Source organism: Lithobates pipiens, unplaced genomic scaffold (genome assembly GCF_037356315.1).
Source record: "Lithobates pipiens isolate NorthernLeopardFrog02 unplaced genomic scaffold, aLitPip1_a1.2 Scaffold_8, whole genome shotgun sequence".
Classification (NCBI taxonomy): domain Eukaryota; kingdom Metazoa; phylum Chordata; class Amphibia; order Anura; family Ranidae; genus Lithobates; species Lithobates pipiens.
In genome coordinates this window covers 373772972-373790381 of record NW_027507903.1, presented here as the reverse complement: position 1 = coordinate 373790381, position 17410 = coordinate 373772972, and the positions used below count along the sequence as shown (strand labels likewise).

Sequence of the window (17410 nt, the reverse complement as noted above, 5' to 3'; positions counted from 1 at the left end):
AATACTTTAGGGATGCACGTAGGAATATGGTTGTCTGATAGACCTTTGAAAAAAGCTTGTCTCAGCACTCTAAAACCTGGGTAAATATAACCCCAAATCACATCCTCGTAGCTGTTCAAAATACTGACTACACAAACACAGCTGGGCAGCACTACTTAAGAAATATGGTAGGAACAAAGTTGCCGAGGGCATATTATTGCTGACACTCAAATGATTAGGATCAAATCTAATAATTTTTAAATAAAAACCACTAACGCGTTAATGTTGCTATTTTAAGCAGTTTTTTTTTATTAAGCACATTCCACAGTACAAAGCTTTTGATAAACAATATATGTACAGTTCCAATAAGCTATTCATACATATATGCTGAAATAGCAAAACACAGGAGAATTCCAGTGCTTAGAGTTATACTTTTAGTTTATGTATGCCCAGTAGTAGTTAGCAAAATATTGAAAATGCAGCCAGAATATTAACATATACAGGATATCAAAATAAACTTGTAGGGGTCACAAACAATATTGAAACTGTAGTCAAAGTTTCGAGGGGATACATGTATCTTTAAAGACAAGCATTATATATACCTTATTTACTGCAATGTTCTTTACTCTGGAAAAGATTGGTTGAGTATACAGAATGAAGCAGCTTGTATAAACTGCTTTACATTTTACACAAGTGATAAGAGCACAATACTTTTGGAGGCTCTTCATACCTGTTTGAAATGTAACTAATTAACCAACTGTTCTTTAAAGGAGAAGTCAACTTTTTGATAAACCAAGCGTAACACGCTGCCTTCACACTCCCTATCAATTACACATTTCCCATGCATCAAAGCAGACTTTCCATTTAGTGCATCACTCATGCCTATACACGGCACCCTATCCAAGACGAAAAAGCATTTTAGTGTTTTTGTGACTCAGCTGGGCAGCATTACTACACCTGTATGGCAAAAAAATATACATGAAGGATGCAGGATTGCATCCTCCTACACCCAGCTTGGGCGCAAAACTATTAACTAGCTGGCCTATTTGGGAATAAAAAAAAAAAAAAAAAGAGGCAAAACATCCAGTTGTAGGCCTTGGTTGTTTGGACATTAGTGATACCAATAATTTAAGGTCTGTTTCAGGACATATGTCGCTAATAGGGAGGATAAGGAGGTTTGTTAGGCTATCCTTTAAACAGTAGTTTGTTAAATGATGTGGACCTGTAAGAGAAATCTGTTATTGGAGAGGATGATAGAAGCATGTGAAGCATGGTTTATCTGAAAGTATAGTTAACCTTTAAAAAGGCATAGAAGGAAAAAAAAAAAAAAAATGTTTTTTTTTTTCAACTCAATTGCAACATTTTTAAGACACGTAAAAAAAACAAACACAAAAAACAAAAAACAAGTCTTTAGTCTCATTGTTTCCGCAGCTGCAGATTTGTCCGACAGCTAAAATGCATCTTGAAAAAAGAGCAAGTTCCCCCTTGAAGAATAACTCTTAGCTTTGCATGCCCATCCAGTAATTTATATTTCCCTTTTCCAGATGTGTTCAGGCTGGTTACTTGATGCTCAGGCTCATCTTGCAATTTTCTCCTAGTTCTAAATTAATCTATACATCTTTGCAATCTGATTTACTTTATCAGGGCCGAGATTCCCCCTCCCTAGTCCATAAAGAGTACCCCTTTTCTGACCAATGAAGTAGACGCACTGGCTTTTTTGACTATTAAACATGACATGTTTCATGTGGTGTTTAGCTGGTACAAAAACCTCCAAAAGTAGTGAAAAACCTTTCAACAGATTTAGAAAGAAGTAATGGGGCTGTCATTCTGTTGCTGACATTTGTTATACCCACACTCAGTAACTTGGCTCACATCCAAATAATTGGTTTGCAATTTCAGATTTAACATGCAGGTGGCATTGCAAGCAAATTTTGAGATTGAGGCTCTTAAAAACAAAACGTGGGTGGAGCAGAAGAGTGGTCCCAACAGTCAAAAACATTTTAAAGTACCAATGCCAAGGGGAGGGGGGAAAGAAAAAAAAAAAGACATGTATAAGCATTATATGCAAAATGTGCCATATTTAGAGATCTGAGTTAGAGGAAACATTTTACACAGATAAAAAGTATAATCTGATGACAGTTGCCAACAGTTTTACTGGACATTACCAACAGTCAGGATAGAATTCACTAGGAGCACTGGTAGAAGTTTGCCTAATGTAAAAAAATAATCTACTTTTCAAGCACAGAGCCTGCTATACCCACACATAAAAGCACTGTGGGCATTACAATGGTGTGCTTAAGATGGATGACTATAACAGTTATCCTAGTTGAAACATTCAACTTTTAGACATCAAATACTTAAAGCATAATACATATTTGTGCTTATTTACATTGCGAGAACCTCAGGAACCCTATTTTACAGATATTACTTTACATCTTTAGTGTGTTTTGCGACCACTAAAGTTGTAAGGCAGTTAAGTAGTATTTAGAATATACATATTAATGGCATATTAATAACCTATTCACATATGTATGCAAAATTTTTCTACACTTTAATCAAAAACAAATTCAAGATAAACAGAATTACCAGGAAATAGACAGTTTTAATTCAAAAATTGCTGAAAATCAGCATGCTCAAAGTTATCAAAATGAACTTACTTGAACCTCAAAAGTTAAATTTAAAACACAATTACATAAAATGGTCGGTTGTAAATAACTTTGGCACAAATTAGGAACATAAACTAAACACTTTTTTGTTAAAAGGTTTACATGTACTGGAATACTGTCAATATTATCCACTTTAAAGTGCAACTGCCACCCCATCAACAGAGCAAGAATTCCAAAATTATATTTTCTCAATGTATCAATACTCTATCCCAATACTGGGATTTCTGTATGTTCTGGTTTCACAAAAAGGAAACGTATTTCTAACTCTTGTATTCTCAAACAATTTAAATGGTTGCATCACATTTTCTTTAAGGACTATAAATAGCGAGTAATATAGGCTAAAAATCTTGCATGTGATTCACATATAAATAACACAGGATTAACTGAATATATTATTCCAATGCAATTTGTAGATGAAACAGAACTTTCTGTGGTGCATAAATAACAGATTCTTGAATCAGTCCATATAATAAGACACAGGTCATAGCACCTACAGAAACTTGTTTCAGTCAGGTTTACCACATTCATGTTTGCACTCTGGAATCTCATTTAATTAAAACTGGGGCTCTTGGTTTCTCGTTTCTATTATTCGTTACAGAAACAAAGCAAAATTCAGACTGTTCACTATGCTGCCACCACCACTACTTTCCATTATATCAGTTCTGATAAATCAGCCTTCATATATATCAAAATGTTACATATTGTATTTAAATACAAAGGCCATCTACACTAGATTACTGCAGAGAACACATCATTTGAAAGGTGAGATTTTTCAGATGGTGACAGCCATCATAAAAAAGTAACCATGAAATATACACTTCTGTAACAGACCATAAATAAAGAATGATTGGCTCTAATGTTTCAGTGACAGATACACTTTCAGGGTATTTTCAGTTTACAGCTTATCATTTCCTATTTTTGTAACAATCTCACAGTGGGACAAACTAGAGGGTTTTGGCGCATAATAATTATGCACTTTTTTTATATTGTTTACTATTAAGACAAACACTAACCAGGACTCTTAAAAAATACACAGCTGCTACAAAAACAATCGCTGTCAACCAATTAACACAATGGTATATGTGTACAACACTAAAAGTATTCCAAAAATAGCATTAATTGGCATATATTTTAATTAGTTACCATATACATGCTAAACAAAAATATGCTGTGTTTAAGGGTTTAGAAAAAAAACAAAAAAAAAACACATAGTACAATTTGGATATGTTTGGCACCCGCACTATTTGAAAACATTCTTCATGAAAGTCACCAAGTGCAAAACAAATGCAATTGCATCATTTCAAAACTTTTCAGCAATTGCTCACTTCTTAAAATGAACAGGTTCACCTCTGGGTTTTCCAATGCAGTTTTGAGAACATAATTTCATCAAGTTGTTCATTAGATTGTGGTAAATTCTAGTAGCCGGCAGTACACAGGATAAGATTAAAGGATGGCTAAAGATTCATCTTTTCTTCAGTGCGGCACCATTATTTCCGATAATTACTTGTACATGAGCTTCTAGCCACATCCACATATCCAGTACAGTAGTTCAGAACAGCTAGTCCCTAGGAACAAATAAAAAATGAGAGCTGTGGAAAGTTAACCGAGACTTTCTACATTTTACACTCGTTTCTTTGCACTGATTTAACAAAAAGGTGACAATTTGCAATTCAAGTACTTGTGGGTGCAGTGACAGACTTTTTCAGGTTTCACACATCCAAAAAAAAAAAAATATATATATTTTTTTTCACGCTGCTTTAGGCTCCTTTCACACCAGCGGACTGATCAGATTTGCCTGTCCGTTTTTCAAGCGGACCCAATTGGACCACCTACTGTTCTCTATGGGGAGGTGGATGCCATGTGTATCTGAATCTGATCAGCCAAATATAGATGGATGGCGATCAGTTACCCATCCGTCTAGTGTTTTGATAGCGAACTTTGTAGTTCCAAAACATCTGGGGTGCCAAGGTTTGCCATCCCTGGTCTAGCGGACCGGATGACAGTCAGATGGAAACAGACAGGCGCTCCCGTTTCCATCTGACACCCCCATGTCTGCAGAACAGCGGGCCAAGTCTACATAGCAGCGTGGATACAGAACGGTCATCCGCCTGCTCAGAGGGGATCAGCGGACATATCCCCTGCTGAGCATGTAGATCCACTTGATGGAGTCCGCCTCATGTGAAAAGGACCTTAAAATGAAAACATTCCAACTTGAATTCTCCTGGAATATCTGCTAAATTTCCTTCCAAGATTGTAATAGCAAATGCGACATTCAAAATTCTGTACATGTTCTGAAGGGCAAATCCTAAGCGCCTAAAGCATATGTACCCCTCTGCCCAAAGCAGGTTCCCATGTGCATCAGAATTCAATGTCAATCCCTATAGATGTCTGAAGATTTTAGATAAAAAAAGCTTGGGGTTTGTAGCATGGAAATCTATGTAAATTTACTTTATTACACATTCCAATCTCTGATCTAGTGATGTTCTTCTCGACCTTACAATTGAGGGCCAGCCAGGAGAGCTTAGGAAAAAAGATTAGCTGCGCTGAATACATGCCGTGAACTCAAATATTAACTAATAAAGTGATATCAAATGTGTAAGCCCCCACTGGGAAATAATTTCTCCAGGTGGCTCAATACAAGAACTGATGATGAAACCACAGCAATGAATGCAAAAAAAGGGGACACAGAGCCATAGTAATAACTATGTGGTTATATCGGACACTGGCATGCCCCTTAAGGCCAGAACTTCCCCATATAACCCCTCCCACTACTGGGAGTACTCAGTTTTGTAGCCAAGCAATCAAAGTGTATACGAAGGGAAGGACCTCTGTGTCCCCCGATGTACATCAAAGAAAAGGATTTTACAGGTAAGCCGTTATAAAAATTATATTTTCTTTTCTTACATCAGGGGACACAGAGCCATAGTAATAACTATGTGGGATGTCCCATAGTAATGGCAACTGAAGGGGGAGACAGAATCAAGGAAACAGGAGGCCAGAGGACTCATACTGCAGCCTGAAGTATATGCTGTGCCCAAAGGCAATATCCTCATGAACTTTAATATCGATTTGATAAAATCGGATAAACGTCTGAACCGAAGACCAAGTTGCAGTCTTTCAGATTTGAGCCATATAGAGGCCTGTTGATGCACCACCCAAGAGGCACTAATTGCCCTGGATGAGTGTGCTCTTAATGTGAGAAGGAAGAATTTTCTTCTTTAAGCTGAAGCTTGAATAATCACTTGACAAATCCATTTGGAAAATAGTGGATCTTGACGCTGCCTGTCCATTTCTTGGCAGTACAAACAAAACCTGTGTTTTGCGAACCTGAGCGGTCGCCTTTAAATAGATTCTGATCGCTCTTACTACATCAGAGACTGTAATGCTTTCTCTTCCCCAGATTAAGGCTTCTGGGGAGAATGAAGAACAAAAAATATCTTGGTTTAAATGAAAACCTGTTACCAGTTTTGGTAAGAATTCAGGATAAGGACATAAAACCACCTCATCCTTATGCATGATGAAATATGGCCCTTATAAGACAGAGCCGTTAGTTCTGATACTCTTCTAGCAGAAGAAATGGCAAGCAAAAAGATGATGTTTCTTGTCAAAGAACCAAGAGAATTTCTCGTAAGGTTCAAACGGCTGATTTAACAAAGCTGATAAGACCAATCTTAAATCCTAAGGATTTAGAAGTGCCCTGATAGGGGGAATAAACCGTGTTAGTCCCTGAATAAGCTATGCACAAAGAGTGGGAAGCAAGACATCGACAGCCTGGATCTGGCTCTTGATAAAAGTCAAGGCCAGCTTCATTTCAGATCCCATATGAAGGAATCCTGCCTATTGACATACTTCCTGGGGTGCCAACCCCTGGATCCATAACAAGAAAAACCTATGCCTTCCAGATTCTATAGTAAGTGACTCTGGAAGCTGGCTTCCTGGCATTAGTCAAAGCAGGCACTACTGAAGGAGATCACACACGATCTTTTACAGAGTGAGATTTAACAGTAAAACCTGTTAAACTCCTTGTTCGTAAAATAGGATGAAATACCAGACCTTGTGCAAGAAGGTCTGGCTATAATGGCAGAGTCCAAAGCACTCCTACTGTCATCTTTATGATTTCAATAAATTAAGAACTTCTGGGACCCAGCTGGGCCACCAGAATCACCTCCTGTTCCTGCTCAATCCTGCGGAGAAGGCGCGGAAGTAACAGAGCTGGAGGAAATGCATAGATCAATGAAAACTGATCCCCTGGGAAGACTAATGCATTTGTTGTGCCTGCTAGTGGACCCCTTGTTTGACATAAAGTTGTCACCCTTATTAATGAATCTGGACGCGAATAGGTCCAAGTCCGGAGTACCCCATCTGACATATGGCTAGGAAGATGTAAGGGTGATGAGATCATTCTACCAGAAATAATTGTTGGCATCTCAAGTAGTACGCCTGAAATACTAAAATTGCTGATAGGCAAGGAGTGTTGTGTTCTGCCAAAGCTAGAACATTATTCACCTTTATTTTTTACGGGCTGTATGACTTTTCGTGCCTCCCCTGGTGAGCGATGTAAGTCACCGCCGTGGCTCTGTCAGACCGAAGCCTGTCAGGACAGTCCCGTAATCTGACCGCCAAGATTCTATGGCCGGATGTACTGCCTGAAACTTCCAACAAAGTTTATAAGCAAGGTCCTCTAACCTGGACCATCGCCCCTGGACAGAATCTTCTTCCAGGGCTGATCCCCAGCCTAGAAGGCTGGCATCTGTTAACACCTTGCAGGATAAAGATTTTCCTCCCTGCTGGATAACAACCACCAATTTAGGCTCTGACCTATGTCAGGAGCCAAGCGTATTGGAAACAAACAAGGCCTGAATCCTCTTTATTCCAGACCGACAGGATGGTGTCTTGAAGCAGTCCTTGAATAAAACTGCACGTAAGGGATGGCCCTGAAGGAGGCCACCATTTCCCCTAAAAATCTCCTGTAGCTGAATGAAGGAATTTTCCTTTATTCTAATAAGCTGAATTAGTCCTACAATGGAACTGATTCACGACTGGGGTAAGAATAAAAATATTCTGTATGGTATCTATAACCAGCCCCCAAGTAACCGCCTTGATGGTATTAAGGAGAATCTTCCTAGGCTGAGAATCCAACTTAAGCCCCATACACACTATAAGATTGTCTGCTGATTTTTTCCTTCAGGTTTACCAAAACCATGTAGTACAAGGGCCTGCCTGATTGCATACACATTGAAACCCCTAAGGTTTGACCTCATATTATATGGTTTTGGTAAATCTGATGGAAAAAATCAGCAGACAATCTGATAGTGTGTATGGGGCTCTAGAGATTTCAGATATCTACAGTTGAGATCAGACTCTGGTTTTAGACCTGAGACTGAATGATTAAAAGTAGATCTTCTAATAATTTTATATTTCAAACCGCAGAAATTTCTGCTAAGCGGGGAACTTTGGCACATGGAGATATGCAACTCCCCTCATTGCAGGATGGATACAGCTGATCGAATTATGAAAGGATCGCATGTTCAAGTGCCGATTCAGATCTCCGAGATCTAGAATGGGTCTTATCTCGGTTTGGCTCTGGAACCCTAAAAAAAGCATTGAGCCAAAATCCTCTGTTCCACTAAGGGAATCTCTGATATCACCGACTTTTTTTTTCTTCTGGAACCTTAGGAGAATTCTTTGAGGAGACGGACACTCTTGCATAAAGACTGCCGCATCAGCAACCCCAAGGACCCCACAGGCGGCACCCAAAAGGACTCGAAACCCGGACCCTCAGATCGAAAAGCCGACTGGGCCATCCAGGCTCTTGAAACTCTAGATGTAACCTAGAGAAAAAAAAAATTGCAGAAATCCCTCTGCCCTTAACATTGTTCCTGCCAGACTTTGAGAATCGCAGGACCTTTCCCCTCACCGAAACGTGGGGATGATCCTTCATGAGAAGGCCTTAGCATTCTGCTTTATGGGCTTTCTGCCCCCAAGATCCTGGTGCTGCCCCTGGGAACATTCTTCTGAACCTGACCGTCGAGAGTGCCTAAAGGCAGATACTCCAGGCATAGGATTAAAAGGAGAACTGTTTGAACCTCCTTTTACTGGTAAAAAGATCTTTACCCCTTTTGGATGTACTTATCCACTCTAAATAGTCGTACCCCAGGAAGGGACACAGACTGGCTAAGGGTTTTCACCTTGTGCTTCGGCTGGTCAATATTTCAGCCACGGACCTCTGCAAGAATGCATTAGTCCAAGTATAAGCCATAAGGCTTAAACGATCTAGTCCTTCATAGCATCTGTGAGACACAGTGCGTCAAATACATCAGCCCCCTGGCGGACCTGCTGATCAGGCAGAATTTTCAGGTATCTCACACCTGTTCCTTAACCCCTTGGAGTCCACATTCCAATGCATTGGCGTGACTCAAAATGTGCTCCACCAAAATAGTGGAACAGACGTTAAAGGGTTAATGGACTGAGCATCTTGCCTTTAAAAGGAAAATCCAACCTTAACTTGCTGGATCCTTTAACATCAGTGCCTTATCCACTGGACATGTGAGACTCGGCTGAGGCGATTGCAGCATTAATAGCTGGAACCCCCCCCATTTCTTCATAGAAATGTTCCCATTCAGAATACATAGCTATGCATGAATAGGAAAAACATCCCCAGGTGGGGGAGGTTCAAATGAACCCTATTAGAGGTAGATATCTCAAGAGCCGGTGCTGCAGGCAACAAAAGGGTTAAGTAAGGGCTAAGTAAGGGAGTAGACAAACACTGGCCTTTGCAGCTACTCCCTACCTGTTGGGATCCTCCGAAGAGGAAAAATAAGTATCTTTCAATATTTGGGAAGATCTACCTGATCCCCAGCCTCCTGCACCTCAACAAAAGGGCCTTGAAAACTAGATGGGAATCTGCTATGGTTTAGTCCTACTATGGGGAGACATCATAGCATAGCAATAATATTTTAAATGGTAGAAGAAAAAAACCTGTTTGTATGAAATACACAGGGACAGAAGTGTTCTACCCTTGACGGCTCATCTGACTGGCTGTACTTTTCTTTTTACCTCTCAGGGGTGGAAGACATTCTTTTGGAAGGATTTTTAGTTTCTTGTATACCATTAACCCCTTAGAGGAGTTCCTGGTCCCTTTGTCACTCATAGCTTACAGTACAAAGCAGAGGCAGTATCACAAAAATAATGTTTCACTTGTTAGGCTATAGTACAGTACAATAACTGCTATTAACCCTAGCTATACAGTACAATGTTGTCAAAAGTGTCACCAAACCTGACCAGCAACCACTCTGCTCTGTCCCTCCACTGCCAGGCAGTAGCTTCTCTACTACTCAACTACTTTCTACATGTGTGGCTGGTGTCTGCCGCCGCTTAGTCACGCTCCCGCATGGAAACGGCCCCCCTTCCTCTTTCAAACAGGGAAGTTGAATCTCCCGCGTGAGCGCCGGCATCATGATGGGGGTAATCCTCTTCTCAGCGAGCGGCCGTGGCTTGCCAGAAAAAACTATTTTTTGTGAAAGAAAAAAAGGAAGCTGGCTGGCTTTCAGACAAAAATCTGTGAGCCCAGGAAGTGATCAGACCCCTCTTCATACCTGAGGGTCTAAGCTGGCTTGAACAGAGAGGAAAGTGGAGCTTCTGCTGTTTCCAGTGTCAGAATGGTGGGTACGCAATACAACCTCCAGTGGTGACACAGACATGACAACACAATACATGGAAGGAGAGATTCCTGAGAAAATCTCCCCTACATTATCTCGCAGCAGGGTTTATCAGAAATAAAAAACCCAATCTTCGCCCTTCACGGTAGGCTCCGAGACCTTAAAAGGAAACCTTCAGGAACCGGCGAACACTCAGGTTATCCCACAATCCTGGACCTGTGAGAAGACCCTGCCAGTAAACCTTTTTTGGCCTAACTACCAAAAAGTACTGGATCCCAGGGCCCAGCTCCTAAAGCATTCGCAAGCAAAACCTTGTGTCTTCGGATGACGAGGCTCGGGTACCATTCATTTAGTCCATTACAGAGCCATCAGAACGGATCCGGTCAGGATGGCTGGCTCTCATCAAAGGTTTAATGCCCATGGAGCTCAGTACACACATCCTTAAACGTGCCCAACACCTTAAACACTGGCAAAAAAAAAACTGAGGACTCCCAGTAGTGGTAGGGGTTTATATGGGGGAAGTTCACACCTTAAGGGGCGCGATAGTGTCCAGCACCTGATGGTCTGATATAACCACATACTTATTACTATGGCTGTGTCCCCTGATGTAAGAAAAGAAATATATATTGTATAAAGAGACCTGGGGCTGGGGAAAGAGCCACAAGCATTTGTGATCACCTTAACAAGAGATCTAGCAATCTGGTAAGCAGCAGTAATTTCAGTGGTGGAGGACCTTTAATATTATACCCAATCACAATTTCTTGGGTGATATAATGTTATATCACTAATGAATAGAGCGTTAAGGAACCATCATCTGAATACAGTTTGGAATTGTACTACCTTGTGGAACATTGATTTAGCGGCACTCCGCTAATTGGACACTTGGACAATTTTACTAGTTATATATATTTTTTGTATTCATCGCTGTGGTTTCAACAGTTCTTGTATTGAGCCACCTGGAGAAATTTCCCTATGGGGGCTTACACATTGAAATCACTTTATTCGTTAATACTGGAGTTCACAGCATGTATTCAGGGCAGCAAATCTTTTTTCCTATTCTGTATATTGTGTGTCTCTCACATTTTTAGTTGCAGCAGTTTCACGTTTTGTTTGGTTGAGAGCACTTTAAGAGTGACATCAGGACAGTGCAGTAATTACACATTTTTTATTTAGGCAGAAGATTCTTTAAGTGCCCAGCCGTTTGTCTGGAGTGGAGGTCCTGTGCTCTGTGACCGCGGGACCAGCGGACCCGATCACCACTGGTGTACTGTGATCGGGTCACAAAGCTCTCCCTGTGCTTCCCTGTGTGGCTGTCACTGATCATCTCTTCCCTTTTATAGGTTAGGACAATCACTGACGTCACATGCCAGGCCACACCCCCCTACATAAAAAAAAACACGTCATACATAACACTACACTGCCCCCTAGTGGTCAACTCTTTAACTGTCAGTGTCATTTACACAGGAATCAATGCATTAAAAAATAAATAAAAAAAATTAAAAGCCAGCAGCTACTGACCTTTAATAATCGGACACTTACCTGTCCCAGGGTGCAGAGATGCGGGGGGAACGAAGCCCCCCCCCTCGTTTCCTGTTCCGCTTGCGGCGCCGTCATCCTTACTGTGGGCACCCGGCTGTGGCTTCGCAGCCGGGCACCCACTGCGCATGCGCCGCACATTCATCTGGAACACGTGACAGGTCCCAGATTATTGTGCGGCGCAAGGGGAAGTGATGTCACCAGCTCGGGCAAGGAAGAAGGAAGACTACGAGGGACCCCCTAGCAACCGGTATTTAGAGGTGAGTAAAACTTTATTTTCCAATTGTTTAAAGAATTTTAAACTATTTTTTGGTGGCAACAACACTTTAAATAGCATTGATTGTTGTATAAATTGACAATCGTCCCAAAAATGTGTCAAAAAATGTCCGATGTGTCCGCCATAATGTCGCAGTCACAATAAAAAAATAAAATAAAAAATATAAAATCGCTGATCGCCGCCATTACTAGTAAAAAAAAAAAAATAAATGCTATAAAAACTATCCCCTATTTTGTAAACGCTATTACTTTTGCCCAAACCAAATAATTGCTAATTTTCTTTACCAAAAATATGTAGAATACATAATGGCCTAAACTGAGGGGAATTTTTTATTTTTTTGGGGGGATATTATAGCAAAAAGTAAAAAAAAAAAATGCATTTTTTTTCTAAATTGTCGCTCTATTTTTGTTTATAGCACAAAAAATAAAAAAAAACGCAGAGGTGATCAAATACCACCAAAAGAAAGCTATTTGTGGGGAAAAAAAAAAGGACGCCAATTTTGTTTGGGAGCAACGTCGCACGACCACGCAATTGTCAGTTAAAGCGACGCAGTGCCGAATCGCAAAAAGGGGACTAGTCCTTTGGCTGCAAATTGGTCCGGGCTTAAGTGGTTAACTAGCCCAACTGTACTCACTAGGTTTATTTTTAGCAGTGACAAAGCAAAACTATCTAGAAAAACCCATTTCAAAAAAGTTATAAATTGTTTTGCAATTTAATGAGTGAAATAAGTATTTGGTCCCCCTATTAATCAGCAAGATTCCTGGCTCTCAGTTGTCTTCTATACAGGTAATGAGCTGAAATTAGGCGCACTCTCAAAGGGAGTGCTCCTAATCCCAGCTTGTGAGGTGTATCAGGACACCTGACAGAACACCTGTCTACAGAAGCAATCAGATTCCAGTCTTTCCACCATGGCCAAAACCAAAGAGCTGTCCAAGGATGTTAGGGGACAAGATTGTAGACCTACACAAGGCTGGAATGGGCTACAAGATAATCTCCAAGCAGCTTGGTGAGAGCGTGACAACAGTTGGTGCGATTATTCGCAAATGGAAGAAACCCAAAATAGTTGTCAATCTCCCTTGGTCTGGGGCTCCATGTAAGACCTCACCTTGTGGAGTTTCATTGATCATGAGAACAGTGAGGAATCAGCCCACAACTAGATGGGAGAATCTAGTCAATGATCTCAAGGCAGCTGGGACCATAGTCACCAAGAAAACAATTGGTAAATTACGCCATGAAGGACTGAAATCTTGCAGCGCCCGCAAGGTTCCCCTGCTCAAGAAAGCACACGTACAGGCCTGTCTTAAGTTTGCTAATGAACATCTGAATGATTCAAAGGAGAACTGGGTGAAAGTGTTATGGTCAGATGAGACCAAAATCAAGCTCTTTGGAATCAATGTAACTCGCTGTGTTTGGAGGAAGAGGAATGCTACCTATGACACCAAGATCCCCATTCCCACTATCCCAACATGGAGGTGGAAACATTATGCTTTGGGGGGACAGGACAACTTCACCGCATCAAAGGGACGATGGACAGGGGCCATGTACTGTCAAATCTTGGGCGAGAACCTCCTTCCCTCAAACAGGGCATTGAAAATGGGTCATGGGTGGGAATTACAGAATGACAATCCAAAACACAGGGCCAAGGCAACAAAGGAGTGGCTCAAGAAGCAGCACATTAAGGTCCTGGGAGTGGCATGTCCAGTCCCCAGAACGTAATACCATACAAACTATGCAAAGGAAGCTGAAGGTTCCAGTTCCCAAACGTCAGCCTCAAAACCTTAATGACTTGGAGAGGATATGCAAAGAGGACTGGGACAAAATCCCTCCTGAGATGTGTGCAAACCTGGTGGCCAACTACAAGAACGGTCTTACCTCTGATTGCCAACAATAGTTTTGCCACCAAGTACTAAGTTATGTTTTGCAAAGGGGTCAAATCGTTATTTCACTCATTAAAATGCAAATCAATCTTTACTTTTTTTTTTAAATGTGTTTTTCTGTATATGTTTTTATTCTGTCTCTCAGTGTTGAACTAAACCTACCATTAAAATTATAGACTGATCATGCAGGCAGGTAGCAGCAACAAATCAAATATCAATGTTCCATTTGGCTCTTTGCAGGCAGGAACAACAGTGTGGAGATGTTGTATGGCAGGAAAGAGCGTAGACTGTGTGACATTCCACCCAAAAGAGAAAATATACTTTTGCCCCATTTGGAATTTTCTAGGCAATATAGCACAAAATGTGTTAAAAGGCAATCATGTCGGTCTTTATTGTGTTACAAAATAATAGATTTTAAAACCATAACAAAGGTTTTTTTTGTACATACACAATGCATTACAATATATACACATGGGTTCCCAATATCCCTGGTTAACAATGATTGTCTTCTGTCATGATGACTTGTCTTGTAATGCGGTTAGTTAACAGCATCACCCGATGTGTTTCAGAGAACACTCCTTCCTCAGGATGCACAAAAGAAGGGTATGTGTTTAAAAAAAAAACAAAAAAAAATCCCCCAAAAAAAAAACCTTTTTGACTCTTTAGAAAAATTTGTGAGCTGCTAACTTCGTGTTGCCAATCAGCTGCAACCGCTGACCTTGGCATTTTGGCAATATCTTGATATCTGAGAGAGGGTAGAGAGAGTTCTTTATCCACCTGATTTGGGTGGATGAATTTTTTTTTTCTTGAGCAAGAGGGCTGAAAAAAAAAACAAAAAAAACAAAAAAAACAAAAAAAACATAACTACCCACGTATTGCCAACTCTCATTACTTGCATTGTTCTCAGCTATAGTATGGTGAGTGAACATAGATACCAGGTGAAAATAAAAGGAAAACACAGTCAATGCAGTAACCCCATCTAAAGAATATAAATTTGGTATTTTAGATATGTTTTAATTCTCAACGTTCAAAGCGGAAACAAAAACTCAAGTTTACACGCATATCTCAGCTAACCCTGCTTGCCCATTCACAGTAATGATGCAGCACCTTCATATCATTCTTATCAGCTTCTATTATGTGCTTACATTAACCACTTGTACACTGGAGACTTATATCCCCTTTCCTAACCATACCAATCGTCAGCTTTCAGTGCTCTCACTTTGCCAATAACTCAGTCATGCAACACTGTACCCATTATGAAATTTTTGTCCTTTACTAAACAAATAGAGCTTTCTTTTGGTGGTAACCACCACTGGGTTTTATATTTTTTTGCATTTTTCTTCGTTTTGGTTAGAAAACTAGTAATTTTTCTTCATAAATTTTGGCCAAACGTTATATTGCTACATATATTTGGTAAAAATAACCAAACTCAGTGTATATTGTTTGGTCTTTGTGAAGGAGTCTACAAGCTATGGCACCAATCATTGAAAATTGATCACATCTGATGTACCGACGGCCCATCTAATTTCTTGAGACACCAACAAGCCAGGAAAGTACAAATTCATCCCAAATTACCCCTTTCTGGAAAGTAGACATTCCAAGGTATTTAGTAAGAAGCATGGTGAATTTTTTCAAGTTGTAATTTTTTTACAATTATTTGCAAACATTTTGGATTTTTTTTTTCACAAAATTTTCATATCAGGTTATTTCTCTCACATAGCATATGCATACGCGCAACTAAAACCCAAAACACATTCTGCTACTCCTGAGTATGGGGTTATCACATGTGAGACTTTTACAGTTTGGCCATATACAGGCGCTCAACATGTAGGGACCACCATGAGGTGTTCTAGGGACATAAATTACACATCTAATTTCTTGACTACCTATTACACTTTGAGGCCCTGGGGCACTAGGACAAAAAGAAACACCCACAAAATGAGCCAATTTTGAAAAGCAAACACCCCAACGTATATTCTGAGGCATAAGGAGTCTCTTGAAAAATTAGGAAAGAAAATGAAAAATAGGATTTTTAAAACAGCTTAACTGTAAAATCCTTTTCATGGAGTACATCATAGGACACAGGGCCTCAAGTATTAACTTACTGGGTTATGGGTCTACCTTCAGGTGTCGACACTGGTATAACCAATACAGGAAGTTGACTCCCCTATATAACCCCTCCTCCTTCCAGGAGTACCTCAGCTTTTGCAGCCAAGCAATATAAGCAATATACTCTCACCCCATAAAACAGATGGGCGGGAGCTCAGTGTCCAATGATGTACCCCAAGAAAAGGATTTTACAGGTAAGCAGTTTTAAAAATCCTATTTTCTTTATCATACATCATAGCACACAGAACCTCAAGTATTTACTTAGTGGGATGTCCCATAGCAATGCTACTTGAGGGAAGCGAGACACAAGCCGTAGGGTAACCCCCAGGCCTGAGGACTTGCACTGCTGCCTGCAGCACACTGCGCCTGAAAGTGATGGCCTCATTCCACCTTACATCCACTTGATAAAATTTTGCAAATGTATGTACTGAAGACCAAGTTTGAACTATAACTTGCCAAATCCACTTAGCAACAGTGGATATAGATGCTGCCTGTCCCTTTTTAGGACCTTCTGGCAGAATAAATAAGACGTCAGTCTTACGAATCTGAGCAGTTTTCTTCAAATAGATCTTCACTGCTCTCACTACATCAAGACAATGTAGTGACTATTCTTCCCTGGAAGCTGGTCTTGGGAAAAATGAAGGCAGGACAATATCTTCATTCAGATGAAAGCCTGAAACCACCTTTGGCAAAAAAAAAAAAAAAAGTCTGGACGAGGGCGTAACACCACCTTGTCCTCATGAATAATCAAATATGGCTCCTTACAAGAAAGAGCAGCCAATTCTGACACCCTTCTTGCCGAGGATATAGCAACCAAAAATATCAGCTTCCTTGGTAAAAGGACTAAAGGAATATGCTGTAACGGTTCGAATGGCTGTTTTTGTAACAGACAAAACTAAGTTTAAGTCCTTAGGGAAAGGGTTTTTTTGGCGAGAAAGTTTGATAGGGCACCTCATCCCTGATTGCAAATGGAAAATATGGATGTAGGGAGGGTGGGATTATTACGGTGCCAATTAAACATGAAACTATGACATAGAATTAACGATATTTCGACTGGTTAGATATTATACATAGAGATTTTTTGAACAAAAATTTGTGTATTAACAGACGTTTTACAAAAAAAATACCACAGTACAAGGATAAAAATATTCAATCCACTCAGTTTGAATTGCTGGTCAAGAAAGTCCCGACATGTTTTGCCATAACCATGGCTTCTTCAGGGGAACCAATTCTTTAACCCAAAGGAGAATGAATAGCAACCCTGGCTTATCCACGGGTCCACAGTCGATGAAGCTATCCCAAAAACAG

General features: G+C 40.3%; 1 protein-coding gene across 7 annotated transcripts in view; it reads right to left on the bottom strand.

The window, feature by feature from the left end:
* Window positions 1-17410, bottom strand: part of FBXW11 (F-box and WD repeat domain containing 11) — a 445866-nt gene that overhangs the window by 17988 nt on the left and 410468 nt on the right. For 4 of the 7 annotated variants that reach the window (XM_077473614.1, XM_077473610.1, XM_077473615.1 and 1 more), the window contains one exon: window positions 265-4210. The exons of 1 other annotated variant lie outside the window; for it this stretch is intronic. The gene's annotated coding sequence lies outside the window, so the exon portion shown is untranslated. Of the gene's footprint in view, window positions 1-264; window positions 4235-14359; window positions 14813-17410 lie in introns of those variants that run through there. 2 more of the 7 variants (XM_077473612.1, XM_077473611.1) reach the window with 2 other exon arrangements.